We start from the raw sequence: 19,498 nt of genomic DNA on the forward strand, positions 1-19,498 counted from the left end.
ACCAGCGGCCAGGGGCTGCACTGCCGCATGTGCTAGTGAGACATCGCAGATGCCGACAGCCAGAGCTGGAGGCAGGAGAGTCAGTCATGTCTTTTCCCATGAAAGGGAAATCTGGCTTCCAGAAAAGAAAAGAAGGAGAAGGAGAAAAAGTTAATCGAACAGAAGCAAGTATTGACTAGATTCTTCAAGAAGGAAGGTGAGCAGCAGAACACAGTTTTAGCTGATATTAGCTAGCTCTCAGAAGCTGCATTCATGTTAGGTGTTCAGTGTTCATTTTGGGAGCTTATGATAGACATTGTCCTCTAAAATATCATAAGCAAAACTTAAAAAAAAGGTCCCCACCCTGGATTGTTAGGGGATTGGAAAGGGCTTGCCAGAAAAAGAAATCACTGTATCTGGATTTTATAAAAAATCCAACAAAGGAAAAAGAAAAAAGGTATAAGGAATATAAAAACAAATTAACTACAATAATAAGGAAGCAAAAAAAGGAATATTATGATCAGCTTTTCCTAAAACACAAAAATAATATTAAAGGTACATGGAATGTGTTAAATAAATTAATAAGAAATACAAAAGAAGCAGGTATAGATATTCACAATAAAAATGGAAAGAACATTGCAAATGAGTTTAATAAATATTTTGTGAATGTTGGCCCTAATCTAGCTAAAAAGCTGCCAGAAGTTGACATTAACCATGAAATAAATAAAAATAATAATACAATGTTTTTGAGCAGTGTAAGCCAAAGTGATGTGATCCAAGCGGTACATAGTTTCAAAAGTAAAAAGTCCTTAGATTTTCATGGGATAGATATGTCTCTCATGAAGGAGGTTATCCATTGCATTATTGAACCTTTTACTTATATTTGTAATAAATCATTTTCAAGTGGCACAGTCCCTGAAAAAAATGAAAATAGCCAGAGTTATTCCTATTTATTAAAGTGGTGATAAATTATTAGCTTGTAACTATAGACCTATCTCTTTACTGCCACAGTTTTCAAATATACTTGAGAAACTTTTTGTAATTAGATTTGAAGCATTTACCAACAAGTTTGATATTTTAAATGACCATCAGTATGGGTTTAGGAAGAATCGTTCAACCTCATTAGCAGTTATGGATTTGGTAGAGCAGATTGCAACAGCAGTGGATCAAAAACTTCATGTAGTGGCTGTCTTGATTGACTTGAGTAAGGCATTTGATACAATTGATCACATATACCTGCTCAAGAATTGTGAATACTATGGTCTTCGTGGTAAAACCAATCAATGGCTTGAAAGTTATTTAAGCAGTAGATTTCAATATGTAAATGTTAATGATATAGATTCACAGCTTGAAAGAGTAATATGTGGTGTACCGCAAGGCTCGGTGCTAGGACCGAAATTATTCAACCTATACCTGAACGACATCTTTTCTGTATCGTCTCGGTTAAAATTTATTATGTTTGCAGATGATACAAATTTCATTTGTATGGGAAAAGATATGAGTAAATTATTACAAGAGGTTGAAAATGAATTGGATTCAATTAACCCTCTGATGCATGGATTATGAAATCTTCAACCAAGATTTTTTAAACAATTTTTTTCATTCATCTTTAGGTGTGAATGAAACAAATTTCAACAAATATTTTTTGTAACATTTTGTTAATTTACAAATAATTTATTACATGTCCATCTCAGTGGACAGCGTGCATTCTGAACATGGAATATGTTGGCTTGACTTACTGAAGTCCAAATGGAGGGGCTCAAATGCAATAAAGTCTTCAACAGCTGTGCTTAATAGCAAAAATAAAGAAATAACAATTTTGAGTACCTGTCCACTGTAGTGACCATTATGTATCAAAGGGTTAAAAAATGGTTTGATTACAACAAGCTATCACTAAATGAAAATAAAACCAAATTTATGATATTTTCAGGGAAAAGGGACAATGACGGTGCTAAGCTGTATTTAAATGGAGTCCCAATTGAACAAGTACATGAAACTAAATTCCTAGGTGTGACTATTGATAGTAAACTCAGTTGGAAACCACACATTGAATATATCAAACAGCAAGTGTCTAAATCTATTGCTATACTTTATAAAACTATTGATATACTAAATAAAAAAAGCCTTGTTTTTGATTTATAGCTCTTTAGTTATGCCTTATTTGTCTTACTGTGCAGAGGTTTGGGGAAATGCAGGTAAAACATGTGTTGAGACTGTATTTAAATTACAAAAAAAGGCGATTAAAATAGTTAATAAATTGGGATACCTCGAACCAACCCATTATCTATTTAGTCAAACGAAAACGCTAAAATTAGGAGACATTATTAAAGTAAAAATCTTAGAGATTCTTCATAAAGTAGTTAATAATAATATCCCAAATTGCATAAAAGTTTATTTCAAACCAAGAGATGATCATTATAATCTCAGAGGTGTATTTATGTTTGAATGTGTAAAAGCCAGAACTAATGTGAAATCAAGATGTGTTTCTGTTGTTGGTGTGAAATTGTGGAATGAGTTAGATGATGATTTGAAGAAATGTACTTCTTTACTAAAGTTTAAAGCAGGTGTAAAGTGTCACATATTTACAGGGTACGAAAAGTATGTATAGACATTAATGAATTTTCATTGTGGATATTTATATTGGGGAAAATAAAGAAATGTATATTGGTTATGTATATTAGGTGGAAAATAGGGTAGGCTAAAATAAGCATTGCTTCTGCCTATTCCTTCTTTGGTTTAAATTCAAATTGTTAATATTGTTTTGTTTGAAAAGAAAAATTTTATGTTAATGCTATAAACCAAAATAAAGACCGAAAGAAAGAAGAAAGAAAGTGTTAAACGCCTTTAGTTTCACCATCAAGATCAAATATAAATTAATTAGTGTTATCAGTGATAACACTAATTAATTTATATATATATTAATCAGAATTATTATCGCGGGCGGCTGCCGCCAATTAATTTGCGGACCTCACAGTAAAAACAGGTTCACTCTGTGTGGATATTTCAGCTCCTTCCCAGTCATGGACCAGGACAAACTTGGTATCGATGGATTCGTGGTAATCTCAGGAATGGGAAGCTGCCACTGTTTTTCGTATAGCATGATGACACTGGTGTTAGAGGATTGTTATTGACTTGGTTAGATATTTTAAGCCTATTTTAAATTTCTTTATATTTGATCTTGAAAACGGACAACCTTATAATTTGGCTGATAATGCAGGGATTATAAAATTTAGAGTGCATTACATTCACAGAGAGAACCTGGTTTATTTCATGTCATATGTATTTAATATATCAATATATATCAGTATTAGCAAAGCTTAACATCATGAACCACATGGCCCTTTAGACGCAGTAGCAGCAGCAGCAGGGCCCTCATTGTCTCCAGAAAGCACTGAGGAGATGAGACAAGGTGAGCTCACTCAGGGGCGGCGTTAGGCCCAGCTACTTGGGCTGAAGCCCCGGATGTTTTATGAAAAGCCCCGGATCTGAAACGTGGAAGTAACATGCAGTAACAAAGTCCAACAGAGAGGGAGCAGCTGGCAGTAGTTTGTATACAGCCTGCCTGAGCCTCCACCACTGAAGAAGAAGCCCTTCAGCAGCCAGCTTCTTCTGCAGTCTCTGCCTGAAATGCATGAGTGAAGATGGACATAAGGACTTTTTTTTAGACAAAAAGTACAATGACAGAACCCCAGCTTTGATGAGACTGGTGTTGACTCAGGTTTGTGAGTCTTATTTGAAAATATTTGTTGTGTTGCTGGTTTGCCTAAAGTTAGCTTCTCAGGTAAAGTTGCTGGAAAGTGAATATTTACTTTCATCTCACACTAAACACTAACAGGAACAATATTCTGCCCTGAATATGCTTAATATGTAGCTTTAGATTAAAAAATTATGTGGTACAAGACAAATATATATGATGTTGACTAGTGCGTGTCACGTGTGTGTGCGCGCGTGTTTGTGTGTTAAGCCCCGGATCTTCTTCAGTCCTAAATCCGCCCCTGAGCTCACGATACAATTAAGTTATTCAATTTACAAGCAATCATTAGCAACAGATTTATCTGAAAGGACATGTTAGGTTATATTTTGCTGACCTAATTCATGATCCATTTTGCTTGTGTGGTGTCTGTCCCCCTTGCAGCAGAGAAAGAGATAGAATATGTGAAAGAGGATGATGTAAGTGAAGATAGGGAAGGGGATGGTTGCTCTGAAGGTAGTGAGGATGATGAGGAGAGGCCAGAAGAAGAAGAAAGTGAGAGGCTGAGCAACACAGATGAGTGTCTGCCAGAGGATCCAGGACTATGGCCAGAGAAGCTCACTGGTCAACAGAGAGATACAGTTGTCAGAAGACTGGCGAATAAAAGTGATCAAACACCAGGAATCGACAAAATAACACCCAAAGATATGGAGGGCAAGCCATTTCCAAATTATCTTCAATATGCTAAGTCAGCCAATGGGCATGAGAAGATAAGAAGAGACTGGCTTATTTACAGTGAAAGTGCAAAGGCTCTGTACTGCATCCCATGTCTCCTCTTGAGCTGCTTAATTCCATCTACAGGATGCAATTACAGAGCATTTTTGGAGAAGTTTGTATTGGACTGAGGATTTTTTGCACACTACCTGTGACTGTTGCTGGGGGTGAACGGGCTTTTAGCAAACTGAAACTGGTGAAAAATTATTTGAGATCAACAATGTCCCAGGATAGACTGAACAGCCTAGCTCTTCTTTCTATTGAAAGCCAATTAGCCAAAGGATTGGACTTTAAAGATCTCATAAGGGATTTTGCTAACATGAAGACCCGTCAGTGGGCATTTACTGGAAAATAAATTCCAGGATTAATGTTTGAACACATTGTTGGCAAATAAAAATAATTATATGTGAAGTCTGGGCATTTCACTTTTATTATGCTGGCATTTGTATTTGCTCAATATAGAGGTTAAACTGAGATCATATTTATTATCTTGTCTTATAGCATGGCATAAAATGTGTAAGAGAGATATTACACAATTGAGCATGGGGCCCACCTAGAAGACTTGTACCTAGGGCCCAGAATTTGGTGCTACGCCCCTGGATACCATGGTCCTTGAACCAGGTGCTGGTGGTTTTGGCACTGTGTGCAGGTGCCAAGTCCTGTTGAAAGGTGAAGTCTGCATCCCCATAAAGTTGGTCAGCAGCAGGAAGCATGAAGTGCTCTAAAACTTCCTGGTAGACGGCTGCATTGACCCTGGACCTCAGGAAACAGAGTGGGCCAACACCGGCAGATGACATGGCACCCCACACCATCACTGACGGTGGAAACTTTACACTGGACCTCATGCAACGTGGATTCTGTGCTTCTCCGCTCTTCCTCCAGATTCTGGGTCCTTGATTTCCAAAGGAAATGCAGAACTTGCTTTCATCAGAAAACATAACTTTGGACCACTCAGCATCAGTCCAGTCCTTTTTGTCCTTGGCCCAGGCGAGACGCTTCTTGCGCTGTTTCTTGTTCAAGAGTGGCTTGACACACGGAATGCGACACCTGAATCCCATGTCTTTCATGAGTCTCCTCGTGGTGGTTCTTGAAGCGCTGACTCCAGCTGCAGTCCACTCTTTGTGGATCTCCCCCACATTTTTGAATGGGTTTGTCGTCACAAATCTCTGCAGGGTGCGGTTATCCCTAGAGCTTGTACACTTTTTTCTACCACATTTTTTCCGTCCCTTCGCCTGTCTGTTAATGTGCTTGGACACAGAGCTCTGCGAACAGCCAGCTTCTTTAGCAATCACCTTTTGTGTCTTGCCCTCCTTGTGCAAGGTGTCAATGATTGTCTTTTGGACAGCTGTTAAGTCAGAAGTCTTCCCCATGATTGTGGTGCCTTCAAAACAAGACTGAGGGACCTTTTAAAGGCCTTTGCAGGTGTTTTGAGTAAATCAGCTGATTAGAGTGGCAGCAGGTGTCTTCTATATTCAGCCTTTTCAGAATATTCTAATTTTTTGAGATACCAAATTTGGAGTTTTCATTAGTTGTCACTTATGAATATCAAATTTAAATGTAATGAACATTGGAAATACATTGGTCTGTGTGCATTGCATGAATATAATGTACAAGTTTCACGTTTTGAATGGAATTACTGAAATATTTTCAACCTTTTGATGATATTCTAATTTACTGGCCAGCACCTGTATATAAGCGAGTTACTACCCGCTAGCCACCGAAGCTGCAACTACTAAGCAACTAACCAACCACAGATATCTTCTTTGGATGTAAAAAAAAATTAAATTAAATTAGTTGACTTACATTTAAACTTGAAATTTGCCCCAGAAGTAGCTCTGGCTTCTGATCCGCCATCCTTTTGAAAATACGGCGGTGTATTCTGTGAACTTTTTGACCAAGACCAGGCTACAAGACACCCGTGTATCCTTGCTCAGCTAGCTAAACGGCTAACAAAAGGAGAACACACGCCTCGGTAGAACATGAACATTGGAACACGCCGTGGTTCCTGATGACGTATCTCCTAGGCAACTGGGCCAGGACCAAGACATCAAGGCGAGGTTCCTTGGCATTGACAAACACGCTTAGGCCTGCTCTCATATGGTTATATATTACAAAGCCACCAATATTTTTCAACAACTGGGCATCATTTCATTCATTTTCAACCACATTTCGATGGATATTTCCAGAGATAAATGATAAAAACTATACATTGTCACTTTAATGATGTTTCTTTAATTTAGAATATTTTTATCAGCTAACTTTAGGGATGCTTAAAAAAGACCTGAATTTAAAATTTTTTGTTTTGTAAATGCCTAAAATATAAAAGCGTAATTCTAATTGTATCATGTTTCATTAATACAAGCCTAAACGTCTCAGTTATGAAGTAACTGTGCATCACCTGTTAGGACACATAGATGCCAAAGTGTAGACATTTTAATCCAACATTCCCATTTCCTTTCATTAAATTACAATCATCATCAGCGATAAGAAGACTTTTTATCTTTTATCGCTCCTTTCACACATCTCTTCACATGTCTTTCATTTACTCTCAGAGCATTATGGGTAACAGCACCGAAGTAAAAAGGACTGACCACCACAGTTTAGGTTAGGGTGTAGATTCCCAAGCCACACGGTCACGGATTAGCTTAGACAAAAGCCTCTAAAAATAAGCCTGTACACAATTATTCTGGTCAAGTTTATTGAGTTCAAAGGGTGATTTATGATCACCTAATCAGTTATTTATGGCAGTCATTAAAGATATTTGCAACATTCCACTTGAGGTCAGAATTTTGGGAATTCCCGGCAGCTTCTCCATAATTACAACCTTCCTGTGTTTCACTGAACCATCTTAGAAAAACTAGGCATGAAACATGATCACGCACTACGTTTTCATGCTTGCCATACATCTACTGCATATATAAAAAGTTTACTGGTTAGTGCTTAATAGTAGGTTTCTAGTTTTTACTTAACTGTACGGCAATTCTATAACCCCAAAGCTTTCCCTTTTCAATTACACTGACTGACAAATAAATCCTCCGTGAAAATCCTTAAAGGGTGGTTTACTTGTTTATTCAATACATTTGCAGTGCTCTATAGTGTAAATCAATGCCTTATGAGGCATTAAGAAAAAGAAAAAGCTATGATGCTCCTGTTCGGAGATGCAGAAGATTACTGGTGCAGTGGTGGGCTGAAAACTGCAGAATTACTCATTTTTATAATGATATGCACACACCTCGCTTCTGATTGGCTAACAGAACATATTCAGCCATTTTGCACAGTCGATATCACCAACACCCTCTCCGCTCTCTCTCCTCTGTGCAAAAATGTTTTAAAAAGTCCTCCTGCAGGCGGGCGCAAGCCAAGATGGGCAAGACCACGAATGCAAATTCACAGTGTGACATAGATGTATCAGGATTTATAAATCCTAGAGTTTCACTGTCTATTTTCTATTAAAAGTTAATTAAGATAGGGTTATGGTTAAGAGATGGGTGTAGGAGACTGCTTTAATGTTCAGCATGCATGAAAAACTCAGAGCGACCAATTATAATCAGAAGTTAAAGCTGCAAGCAGTGTTGTTTGGCTCTCGCAGCTCTGCGTCGCTCCAGCCTGGCCGGCAGCCCGGGGCACCAGGGCACGTCCGCGGAACAGAAACGTCGACCACCCCGACACCAGAAACCGCGAACGGTCTCCTCGTCCGCACCTCACCCTGTCTCAGCATCTCCTCTGAGCCCACCAATAAATTACACATCTCACCACTAGGGGATACTCTATCTTTACCACACTGGCGGTGTGATGACACAGACAGAGTTTAATGCTATTCTGACCACGTTTTTTGAAGTTATTGAAGGTTAAAGTTATCTAGGGGGCACTGTGACCAACTACAGAAAAATCCCATTGAGGTCAGCTTTGGGTGACAAAGATGGTTTTCTGTTATTTTGGCATCAATCAGACGTTGCGTGTGTTATCTTGAGCCACTGAGCCGAAAACTGGTGGAGCTAAAGGTGTTTGAACCAACAACCACATTGATGTGTTTGGTGCAGTAAAGTGATGACACAAGCCAAGTATAATGCCATTCTGACATTGTATTTAGAAGTTAATAAAGTTTGAACCTATCTAGGGGGCGCTGTGACCATTTACAACTAAATCCCATAGAGGTCATCTCTGCTCATCAAATTTGGTTTTCTGTTCATTTGGCATCAATCAAACGTTGAATGGGTCATCTAGAGCCAAAAGCCTGTAAGTGGGCGGAGTTAAACTGATTTGAACGAGTGTGCACATACATGTGTTGTTTGCAGTTGTGTGATGACTCCCACCATGTTTGATATGGTTTGGAGCTTTTTTGTAGAAGTTACAAAGGTTTTATTGTATCTAGGGGGCACTGTCCCAAATTTAGGAAAATATCCCTTGAAGAAGTTTGTAGGTTGACAACAATCATTTGCATGTAGTTTGGTGTGAATTGTATCATGCATGTGTTATTCAGGGCCTAATATCTGTCAGGGGGCGGAGCTAAAGCAATATCAACCAATGACCACAGGATTGTGTTGGGTGCCTTTGTGTGATGACACATAGCAAGTTTGGTGCAGTTGCAACCTCGTCTGTAGGAGTTATTACAGTTTTAAAGAAATGTAGGGGGCGCTGTGGTGATATTATACAACGTTCACCAACCGTTTGTGCCTCATTGGCTAAAGGGCATGACTGTTGATTGCCATGTTCGGTCTCGTGCAGATCGGAGGCTGTTTATGAAAGTTACAGTCAAACATAAGGTCACGGCGTCATGCCAGAATTCGCCATGGCATCAAAGCCCCTCCCTTTCTGGAAAGCAATCAGAACTGAATGGTCATTACAGCATCATGAAGACAGTGCTGACCTTAGTGTTGTGTTGACTAAATTGGAGGGGACAATTATGGGCATTTCACCATAAAACAATAGACTTCCTGTTGTCAGGGGGCGGGGCTTAGGTGATGTCAGCTGTCCACATTGTTGTTGTCTTGAGATGTGGTCAGTGAACACACAGACAAAGTTTGATACAGATCTGATCATGCACATGGGAGTTATTACGTCAAGTAATGTAATGGCGAAAGGTCAAAGTTTGAGGCTTAGCCACGCCCACAGCTTTCAAGTTATTTAAAATCCGACGATTGATTTTTTTCCCCTATGTCTTAAAAGTATATAGCAGAAGTTTAAAGGCGATTGGTGAAAAGGGCAATGGGGCATCACTCTCCAAATGACGTGTGCAAAAACCACAAAATCGAGTACTTGGACCAAATTGGCCAACCTCCTGTGCAACTTTGCGCTTGGCTCCAAGAGACCTTTTAATAGGTCCAGAGACACTACATTAGTGTACCAAATTGTGTAACCCTCAGTCAAAGCATGGCTTGGGGCTGACAGTTTTAATGGTTCTAGGGGGCACTATTTCAGAAAATAGGCCACACCCACCAACTTCTCCTGTCCATTTCTATTGGGGGTCAGACTAGGATCACTCACCAGAAATTTTGTGGCAATATCACGATAACCAGGTAAATGAGAGGCAAACGTATTTCCATGGCGTGATGGCGAATTTCGCCATGCTCCCAAAGCCCCGCCTTTTTTTTTAAAACCTGCCAATACAGGACACCAAGTGATCCTCAACTTGTCTACTAGTATTTGCCAGAGATTGCTGGTGATTAGGTGAAAGGAGTCCAATAGGGAGCTGTGAAAAAAGAGTGGCGTCGAAATGGGTCAAAGTTTGAGGCTTAGCCACGCCCACACCTTTATACTTATTTAAGATCCGATGGTAAAAATTTCCTCCTATGTCTTAGGAGTACATAGCAGAAGTTTGAAGGTGATCGGTGAAAAGGGCGACGGGGCATCATTCTCTAAACGACGTGTGCGAAAACCATTAAATCGAGTACTTGGACCAAAATGGCCGACCTCCTGTACGACTTTGCGCTTGGCTCCAAAAGACTTTTTTGTAGGTCCTGAGACACTACATTAAGGTACCAAATTTCGCGATCCTTAGTCAAAGCATGGCTTGGGGCTGGCAGTTTTAATTGTCCTAGGGGCCGCTATTTAAGAAAATGGGCCACACCCACCAGATTTTCACATCAGATTTTTTTCGGGGACCAGACTAGGATCACTCACCAGAAGTTTCGTGGCAATATCTTTAAAAATGACGAAATGGGAGGCAAACGTATTTCCATGGCGTGATGGCAAATTTTGCCATGCCCCCAAAGCCCTGCCTTTTTCTGAAACCTGCCAGCACTGGACACAAAGTGACCCCAACTTGTCTACTGCTATTTGCCAGAGATTGCTGGTGATTAGGTGAAAGGAGTCCGATAGGGAATTGTGAAAATAAAGAGTGGCGTGGCAATGGGTCAAAGTTTGAGGCTTAACCACGCCCACTCCTTTATACTTATTTAAAATCTGACAATTGAATTTTTTCCCCTATGTCTTAACAGTACATAGCAGAAGTTTGAAGGCGATCGGTGAAAAGGGCGACGGGGCATCATTGTCCAAACGACGTGTGTGAAAACCACTAAATCGAGTACTTGGACCAACTTTGGTCCTGAGGGGGCGGGGCTTGTGATATGTCATCATCTGACTATTCAGTTTAGTTTGTGGTTGGATGACGAATGACCTCAGAAATTTTGTAACTCTATTCCATTTGGTTATGAAGTTATAGCCATTTATATACTTTTTGGCGAGTAGTCGAACTTTGAGGCCGTCCCCTCAGCATAAACGAAAAGTCCTTTTTTTCTTTCTCTTTGATTGCCCATCCCTTCTGAGCAATTTCCCACAAATTTCGAGACGATTGTGCAAAAAATGATCGAGTAAATCAATCAGAAGCGGACCCTAGAAACGGCCAAAACGGGGTCAAAATCACCACTTCAAACCAAAATGGCCGACTTCTTGTTTGATGTTGACCATGGTTGCAAGAGGCTTTTCTGTGCGGACCATTGAGTACTACAAGTGTACGAAATTTCATAACTGTACGACAAACTAAGGTTTATGGAGGGGGGTATTTTTCACATTCTGTGGAGCTAGTTTAATTGCGATTTTTTTTGGGACCTTTAAAATACAAAATCTTACACCACGCCTGATATGTGTGCAAAAATTCCTGAGTTTTCGGGTATGTTAAGGCCTCCAAAAAGCCAATTTACTTGGCAGAAGAAAAATAAATAGAGCAGATACAATAGAGCTCCGGACATCACATGACTCTTAGAGAGTAGACGCCATGTTGGCAGGCAACAAATATAAACTAAATGAACGGGATCGGCTTGGATTTTACTCTGGAGTTTACTTCACACTTTAAAACCGAAGAAATCGTTTTATATAGTCAGAAATTAAATAGACTAAACATCTCCGACCCTTACCATGCCCCTGGGATACATTTTAAAAATGCCAGAAGCTGTCGGAGCAGACCTGGCCAGGGAATGCCTTGGGATTTCCCCAGAGGAGCTGGCCCAAGTGGCTGGGGAGAGGGAAGTCTGGGCCTCTCGACTTAGGCTACTGCCCCCGTGACCCGACTCCAGATAAGCGGATGAAAATAGATGGAAGGATGGACAAATAACATAGATTTACATGTAAGAAGTTTAAATAGATTGCTGTGCTGTTTGAATGTATAAACTGAACGCCAAGAGAAATCACTAGTCTGATTTTTTTCCGTGAATAAATTCAATTCAAATCAAACTTTATTTCAGACAAGGGATATGTCCATCACAAGAATAAAATAAAAATACTCTATCTTTACCACACTGGAGGTGTGATGACACATAAAATAAATATGTCAGGCAGGAGCGTCTCAGGATCTGTCTGAGATCTGTCTCGGTGAGACAGATAATAGCAATCCAAAGTGCTTTTTATGTGTGATCTGACAATTGATCAACCATTGCTTAAAAATTAAATACAGCTTAGCTGGTTAATTGCTGTGATCATAACACGTAAACGGCAGCACGCAGAACTCACGAGGCACTGTTTACTTGTTGCTATGAGTAATATGACAGAAAAAGCCACGCCAAAATTAGTTTAGGAAGCCCACTAAGAATCGTAATAAAAGCATTTAAACTAAATACCATATACAGTTGAGGAAAAATTGGCTTATGTACCTGATATGAAGTGGTTGCTGCATAAGCGAAAACCTTTACTCTCTGTATCCCACAGCTTCATTTTAGCCCAGTCACTAGTGCGTTTAACTGCGGTAATCCAACGTTTGCGGCATCCGCGTCTGTTCTGGCATCCTGGGGCACAACAGGAATCTACCATATTTCCCGTTTGACTGAGTTTTCTGACAATAACAAATAGCCCAGCTGAGGCCTTCTGCCTGCCAAGATGGCGCAGCTTCGATTTGAACTATTGCATGCCGGGAGAAGTGACGTCAACTCCCAGAGCTCTATAGGCCTTCGCTGCTTCACTGCTCGAGCCTAATTAAAGCTGCAAGCAGCGTTGTTCAGCCCTTGCAGCTCCGCTGTGCTCCGGCCTGGCCGGCAGCCCGGGGCCCCCGGGCACATCTGCAGATCATAAACGTCGACCCCCGCGACCCCAGAAACCACGAACGGTCTCCTCGTCTACACCTCACCCTGACTCAGCATGTCCTCTGAGCCCACCATTAAATTACACATCTCACCAGTAGGGGATACTCTTATCTTTACCACACTGGAGGTGTGATGACACAGACCAAGTTTAATACTATTCTGACCACGTTTTTTGAAGTTATTGAAGGTTAAAGTTATCTAGGGGGCGCTGTGACCAACTACAGAAAAAGTCCAGATTTTCAGGGTAACATTTATTGAGGTTAGGATTTGTAACAATCACCTGAATTGCTGTACCGATAACATCAGAATTGAGGAAATGAGAGGCAAACGTAATTCCATGGTGTGATGTCAAAATTCGCCATGCCCCCAAAGCCTCGCCCTTTTTGAAACCTGCCATTACTGCACACCAAGTGACCCCAACATGTCTACTGCTATTTACCAGAGATTCAAATTGATTAGGTTAAAGGAGTCAATTTGGGAGCTTTGAAAGTAAAGCATGGTATGGTGAAAGGTCAAAGTTTGAGGCCTAGCCACACCCACACCTTTAGACTTTTGGAAAATCCGTAGGTTCAGTTTTTCCCGCTTTGTCTTAAGAGTATTTAGCAGAAGTTTAAAGGCGATGGGGTAAAGGGCGCTTGGAGACTGACGTTCCTTTCAAGTGTGCAAAATCCACAAAATGGTGTACTTGGACCAAAATGGCGACTTCCTGTGGGATATGGAGCATGGCTCCAAAAGACTTTTTTGTAGCTCCTAAGATATTAGATAAGTATACAAATTTTCACAATCCTCAGTCAAAGCATGACTTGGGACTGACATTTTTATTGGACCTAGGGGGTGCCAGTGAAGAAACTAAGCCACGCCCACCAGATTTTCAGGGTAATATTTATTGAGGTTAGGATTTGTATCAATCACCTGAATTGTTGTACCGATAACATCAGAATTGAGGAAATGAGAGGCAAACAAAATTCCATGGCGTGATGTCAAAATTTGCCATGCCCCCAAAGCCTCGCCCTTTTTTGAAACCTGCCATTACGGGACACCAAGTGACCCTAACATGTCTACTTGTATTTGCCAGGTATTCATGTTGATTAGGTTAAAGGAGTCAATTTCGGAGCTTTGACAGTAAAGCATGGTGTGGTGACAGGTCAATGTTTGAGGCTTAGCCACGCCCACACCGTTAGACTTTTGGAAAATCCGTAGGTTCATTTTTTCCCACTTTGTCTTAAGAATATTAAGCAGAGGTTTAAAGGCGATGGGGGTAAAGGGCGCTTGGGGATTGACGTACCTTTGAAGTGTGCAAAAAACACAAAATGGCGTACTTGGACCAAAATTGCAGACTTCCTGTGGGATATTGAGCATGGCTTCAAGAGGGTTTTTTGTAGGTCCTGAGACATTACATAAGTGTGCAAAATTTCACAATCCTCAGTCAAAGCATGGCTTGGGGCTGGCACTTTTAAGGGTGCTAGGGGGCGCTATTTCAAAGAATTGGCCACCCCTACTAATTTTTGATGTTAAATTTCATTACGAATCATACTAGGATCACTAATGAGAAATTTTGTGGCGATAGCTTTAGAATTGACAAAATGAGAGGCAAATCGTATGGCCATGGCTTTACGCCTGACTTCGCCGCGCCATCACAGCCGCGCTGTCTTTCGAAAGCTCCCATAAAGTGAGGCCAGGCAACCCCAACTTGTCTCCAGTTACCTGCTATAAGTTTGTGGTGAGTATACAAAATGGTGAATTTTGGGAAATTTCATAGTAAAACTTGGCCTTTTTAGTCTTGAGGGGGTGGGGCTTGTGTGACATCATCAATCCACCATTCAATTTTCTTTGGGGGACAATGAGAAATGTCCATAAAAAACTTTAACTGTAATTCTTTCATTTATGAAATTATAGCCATTTGAATTTTTTTGACGAGTGCTCGAACTTCGAGGCCTGGCCCCGCCCCTTCAGTATTTACGAAAAGTCAATTTTATTTTCTCATTTCAACTGTCCATCCCTTCTGATCGATCGCACACTATTTTTGAGACGATTGTGCGAAAAATTACCAAACTGTTCAACCAAATACTGACCCTACAAATGACCAAAACGAGGTCAAAATCGCTACTTTAGCCCAAAATGGCCGACTTCCTGTTTGATAATGACCAGGGTGCAAGAGGCTTTTATGTGCGAATTGTTGAGTTCTACAAGTGTACCAAATTTCATCACTCTACGATAAAAAAGGGTCAAAGCAGAGGGGTATTTTTAATTTTCAAGGGGGCACTGTCGAGCCACTTTTTTAGCAACCTTCACATCGCCATTGAAATACATAAATTTCAGGCACGTTCTGTATTGGGATAGAATTTGGTGAGTTTTTGGATATGGTAAGACCCCCAAAAAGCCATTTGAAGGCGCGGAAGAAAAAAAAAATAAACAGAGCAGATATAATAGGCCTTCGCAGCTTCGCTGCTCGGGCCTAATAAAGAGTATATTGGTAGATTTTATTAACTCAATCAGTGAAATAGGGTCAAAAATCTCATAAATCTGGGAGAGATGATTGTTTATGATTGCATATCTAATGTGGTATCACCAAAAGGGATGATGTGAACAAATTTATCACCTGTGAAACAAAGTTTTGCCCATTTTTAGATCACTGTCACTGAGACAAAACAGAGATTTATCTAATCAGCTCAACAAATGTTTTATAAACAAACTGGATTAACAATCACAATCTGGTTTAATGCTTGTACAAAACATTTGGAAATTAATCAAGTGAGACACAATATAAGAACTAGAAATTGTACAGATTAGCAGCACTGAGAGCACGCTTAGGATGACAAACAGCTACTTATTTATCTCTAAATGTGCTTGTTTTTAAAATAAATATCAATACATCTGTACAGACAGGAAGAACAGTTATAAAGACGGCCGGCTTCATCCAGATATGACCTCTCTGGCACGTTTTCTGGACTTTGTCATTGGACGCTGGCAGTATAAAGTCCAGCACGTTTAAAATCTCCCACTTAAACCTTAAAACTTTTACTTCGGTTGTAAAAATGCCACTAAATATAGAAAAATTTGGTAATTTAGAGGATTTTTGACAACTAAACCCCCAAATGTCATGTTAAACTCCAACAATGAGAAAACAGAACCATCAGCCTTCTTATTTAGCATATAAAAACACAACTGTCAAGATAAAACAGCCTTTGTTGAACTATCTGGACCCACATTAAGCTCCATGGTGATGCTGTGAGATATGCTCATGAAGGAGAATATTACAACAAAGAGCTCTTCTTTCCCTGATTCACTGATGCTTCAGTTTGAGCAGACCCCAGAGGAAATCCACGCTGTGACAACTTCCCATTTCTGAAAGGTCAGCCTGTGCCCAGCACCGTTTTCTTTTAAATGAGGTATTTCTGCACCAGGGTTTTAGAAAAAAGGATAGCATTGCTGTCTCAGCAGTGAGAAGCAGAAATTGGTTAAGATACTTCCTGAGACAGAAAATAGAAAAGTTGATAATGATTATACACGTTTGACAGGAAACAATCAGCACTTTTAAAGAGACTTTATCAGATCGTGGAGCAATTAGTTTGTTTTTAAAATAAATCCATTTTAAAGTCACGATTAATTAGTTAAAATTAAATAGTTAAAAGAAATATTCCTAAAGTGTATGTCACTTTAAAAATCAGCCTTATTCAAAGTGCTGACCAAAGATGAACGGCTGCACCAAACATGTTTAAAATGTGAGTCTGTCATATTTCCAGATTTTTAATAAACACGTGAACTCACCGTTTCGTGTCCCATGTCGCCAGGAAAGCAGCAGGTGTCACGTTCAAAGCCGGGCGATTTAAACGGAAAAACAAATGAACCCAGATGTTAGTTTTATGCTAATGCTGTCAAAAGTGCTCAAACCCACTCGCGTTTTAGCTTAAACGAAGCGGAAGCAACACATAAGTACGAGTAAACACTTTACCTGAGCCCGCGGGGACACAACACCTCCCAGAACACCAGCTGTCACCGAGTTGCGTCACCGGACTGACGAGGAAATCCCGACGCCGGGCTCGTCCGGGTATAAAGGACCGAACACCTGTAAGAGCTCGCTTTGGTAAACCCCTCTACAGTGTGCTAAACCCCGCCCCTGCCGCCTGAAAAACCAGGCCCAGTTGAACACCTCCGAACGCCCAAAAAAAAAAAAAAACCCGTCTCAAATAACACAGGGACACTGCCACCCACCGGTGGCCCGCGGGAGGACACGCACCAGCAGCAGATAATCATCTTTATGTCACATGACCACAAGGTGGCCGAGTGAGGTTAGATATTAAGGCAGTCCGTTGCAGCATATAATCAAATACCTACCATGTCTGTTGTCTTCACGTTATCAACATCTGCGTTTCCTATTGTCAAAATTACATTTCCTAAGTCAAAAGCAAAAATTTGAAAAGTAAATTTGCAGATTTAAGAATGTAAATTTAGTATAAAATGCAAATGTCATCTTTTAATTTTCACAAAGAAAATCATTACTTTTAATTTGCTGTTTTTCATCTGAGGCTATACTATGGTGAAGGTAACTCTAAAAGAGATATAGGAAGTATGCAAACAATGAACAACATTTGTTAGGGAATGTTTTAATACTTTTATATTCAAACACTCAAATGCATTTTACTTTTTGTAATTTAGTTTATGTATTAGGTTGAATAAAACAAAATGTAACAGACATCAACTTGTTGCTTAATTTTCTGAATGTACCAATTCAATGCATTGCTAATGTACTTCTATTAAAAAGTATTTGCAAAAAATAACTAACTGCACATTTTGTATCAAACCATCAAATAAATATAGACTCCATTGTTAAAATAAACTTTAAAGCTTCCTAGCTTTGTTGAAAATTGTTGAGGTTGACCAAAACGAAAGGCAGAGTTTAATAGAGAAACAAGCAAATGTCTGAGTACAAACCATTTTGTGAAATGGTATATTTATTTGTAAACAAATGATCTCATTTTAAGTATAGTAATGGGTTACTTCACCAGCATCATCACAGGCCAAATGATTTCTCAGGATATTTGTATTACTTTAATTCACCACCAATCTAAATGAGCTAACTGCAAAGTGTTGTAAATTACTCTGATAACAGTCTGCTGCTTTCAGTTCAGTAAGCTCATGACCAACATGAAAGGCCAACATAAACAGTGTATCAACAGGAGCCATTACTTCAGTGCAGATTAGGATCTGTGCAAATTTAAAGGAATTGGTATACATTTGTTGAAGTGACATACTTTGCAGTACTTCTGCATATTTTGCCTCTTATAGAGAGCAGAGTGGGCTCAGTTTAGAGAATCAGGGAGAAATTATTTAGGTGGACTCAAGCTAAGAGCTGTTTAGAGCAGGACTGGACTGGATGGCACGTTTCCAGACTGAATTTCTTCCACCAAAAACAGCTAAAATAGAAATATTCCTGAGCAGTTTGAGCATTACCTTTCTATGAGCAACTGTTTATTTTTTATACTTACTAATTTCTAAACTAAGCATCTGTTTTTCTGTGTATTGCATGCAAATAGGCTAATAGCTAAAGCTAATAAAACCAAGTGATCCAACAAAGAATGACTTTTCTGGAGAGCTGCAGAAAAATCTTCTTGCACAAAATTATCTAATTGTCCAAGTAAGTGGACTGTGTGTCTGTGTGCTTATCTGTCTGAGGTGGGGTTTTTTTCATAGCAAAGCTACCCTCTCTGTTGAGCGTAACTCTGAGGTGTCCCCCCCCCCCCCCCCCCCCCCCCCGACTTTATCCTCATTTAAAACCCTCTTGATCTATTACGGTAGCGCGACTTGGGTTGCGAATGTCCACAGTCACCAATTCTTGTCATGTGTCTATGTATGTATGTCTGATCTCAGAATTGTGTGTACTGAAACTCTAATTTTCCTCTGGGAATAATAAATTATTTCTGAATATGAATTGAATTTTTGAAAACTTTTGATTGACTAAGTTTAATTTCAAAATTATATGGTTTTAGCATAGCAATGTGAACAGTTTAAAGTAACACTAAATAGTATTTAGAGCTGAGTTAGAAACTTGACCAGTTTCATATTGGACACCAATCTGCAGTCCTCTACTGGTCAGATACTGCACTTAACAGTTTTGTGGAGCAGGTAGGTGAAACTCTTTACCTACTTTACAGCCGTTAGCTGTTATGCTAGCAGTTAGCTTTTTATTTATTTATTTTTTTAGTTTATTTTCATTTATTCACAATTAAAAACAAAACACAAAACAGGTTTGCGAAAACATTAAATGAAAAAGGAACAGAAAGAAGCAAAACTTATGTCATCTGTTCCCCTTAACCAAAATAAATACAAATGACAACAAAGTTATTATAGTAAAAAAAACTGTCTGACCTGGTTTACTGATTTAGCTTAGGCAAAAAATGGAGAGAAAACAAATATGTACACAATTTTTTTTCTTCTTATATTAATGAAAGGAGAAAAAAAATGCAAAATAAAACGCAAAAAATAATAGCTAAAAGAAACAAAATAGAACATATAATGCATGTTTTCCCTTTTATTCCCTCTACTT

General features: G+C 39.5%; 1 protein-coding gene across 4 annotated transcripts in view; it reads right to left on the minus strand.

Annotated features, from left to right (window-relative positions):
• Positions 1–17,069, minus strand: part of epb41l3b (erythrocyte membrane protein band 4.1-like 3b) — an 84,630-nt gene extending 67,561 nt beyond the window's left edge. The window contains exons 1-2 of one of the 4 annotated variants that reach the window (XM_054742572.2): positions 16,907–17,069; positions 16,642–16,682 (exon numbers count right to left, since the gene is read on the minus strand). The gene's annotated coding sequence lies outside the window, so the exon portion shown is untranslated. Of the gene's footprint in view, positions 1–16,641; positions 16,683–16,722 lie in introns of all 4 variants that reach the window. The other 3 variants (XM_054742566.2, XM_054742606.2, XM_054742576.1) reach the window with 3 other exon arrangements.
• Between the last annotated feature and the right edge of the window lie 2,429 nt (positions 17,070–19,498).

This window comes from Nothobranchius furzeri, chromosome 11, assembly GCF_043380555.1.
Source record: "Nothobranchius furzeri strain GRZ-AD chromosome 11, NfurGRZ-RIMD1, whole genome shotgun sequence".
NCBI classification, from domain to species: Eukaryota; Metazoa; Chordata; class Actinopteri; order Cyprinodontiformes; family Nothobranchiidae; genus Nothobranchius; species Nothobranchius furzeri.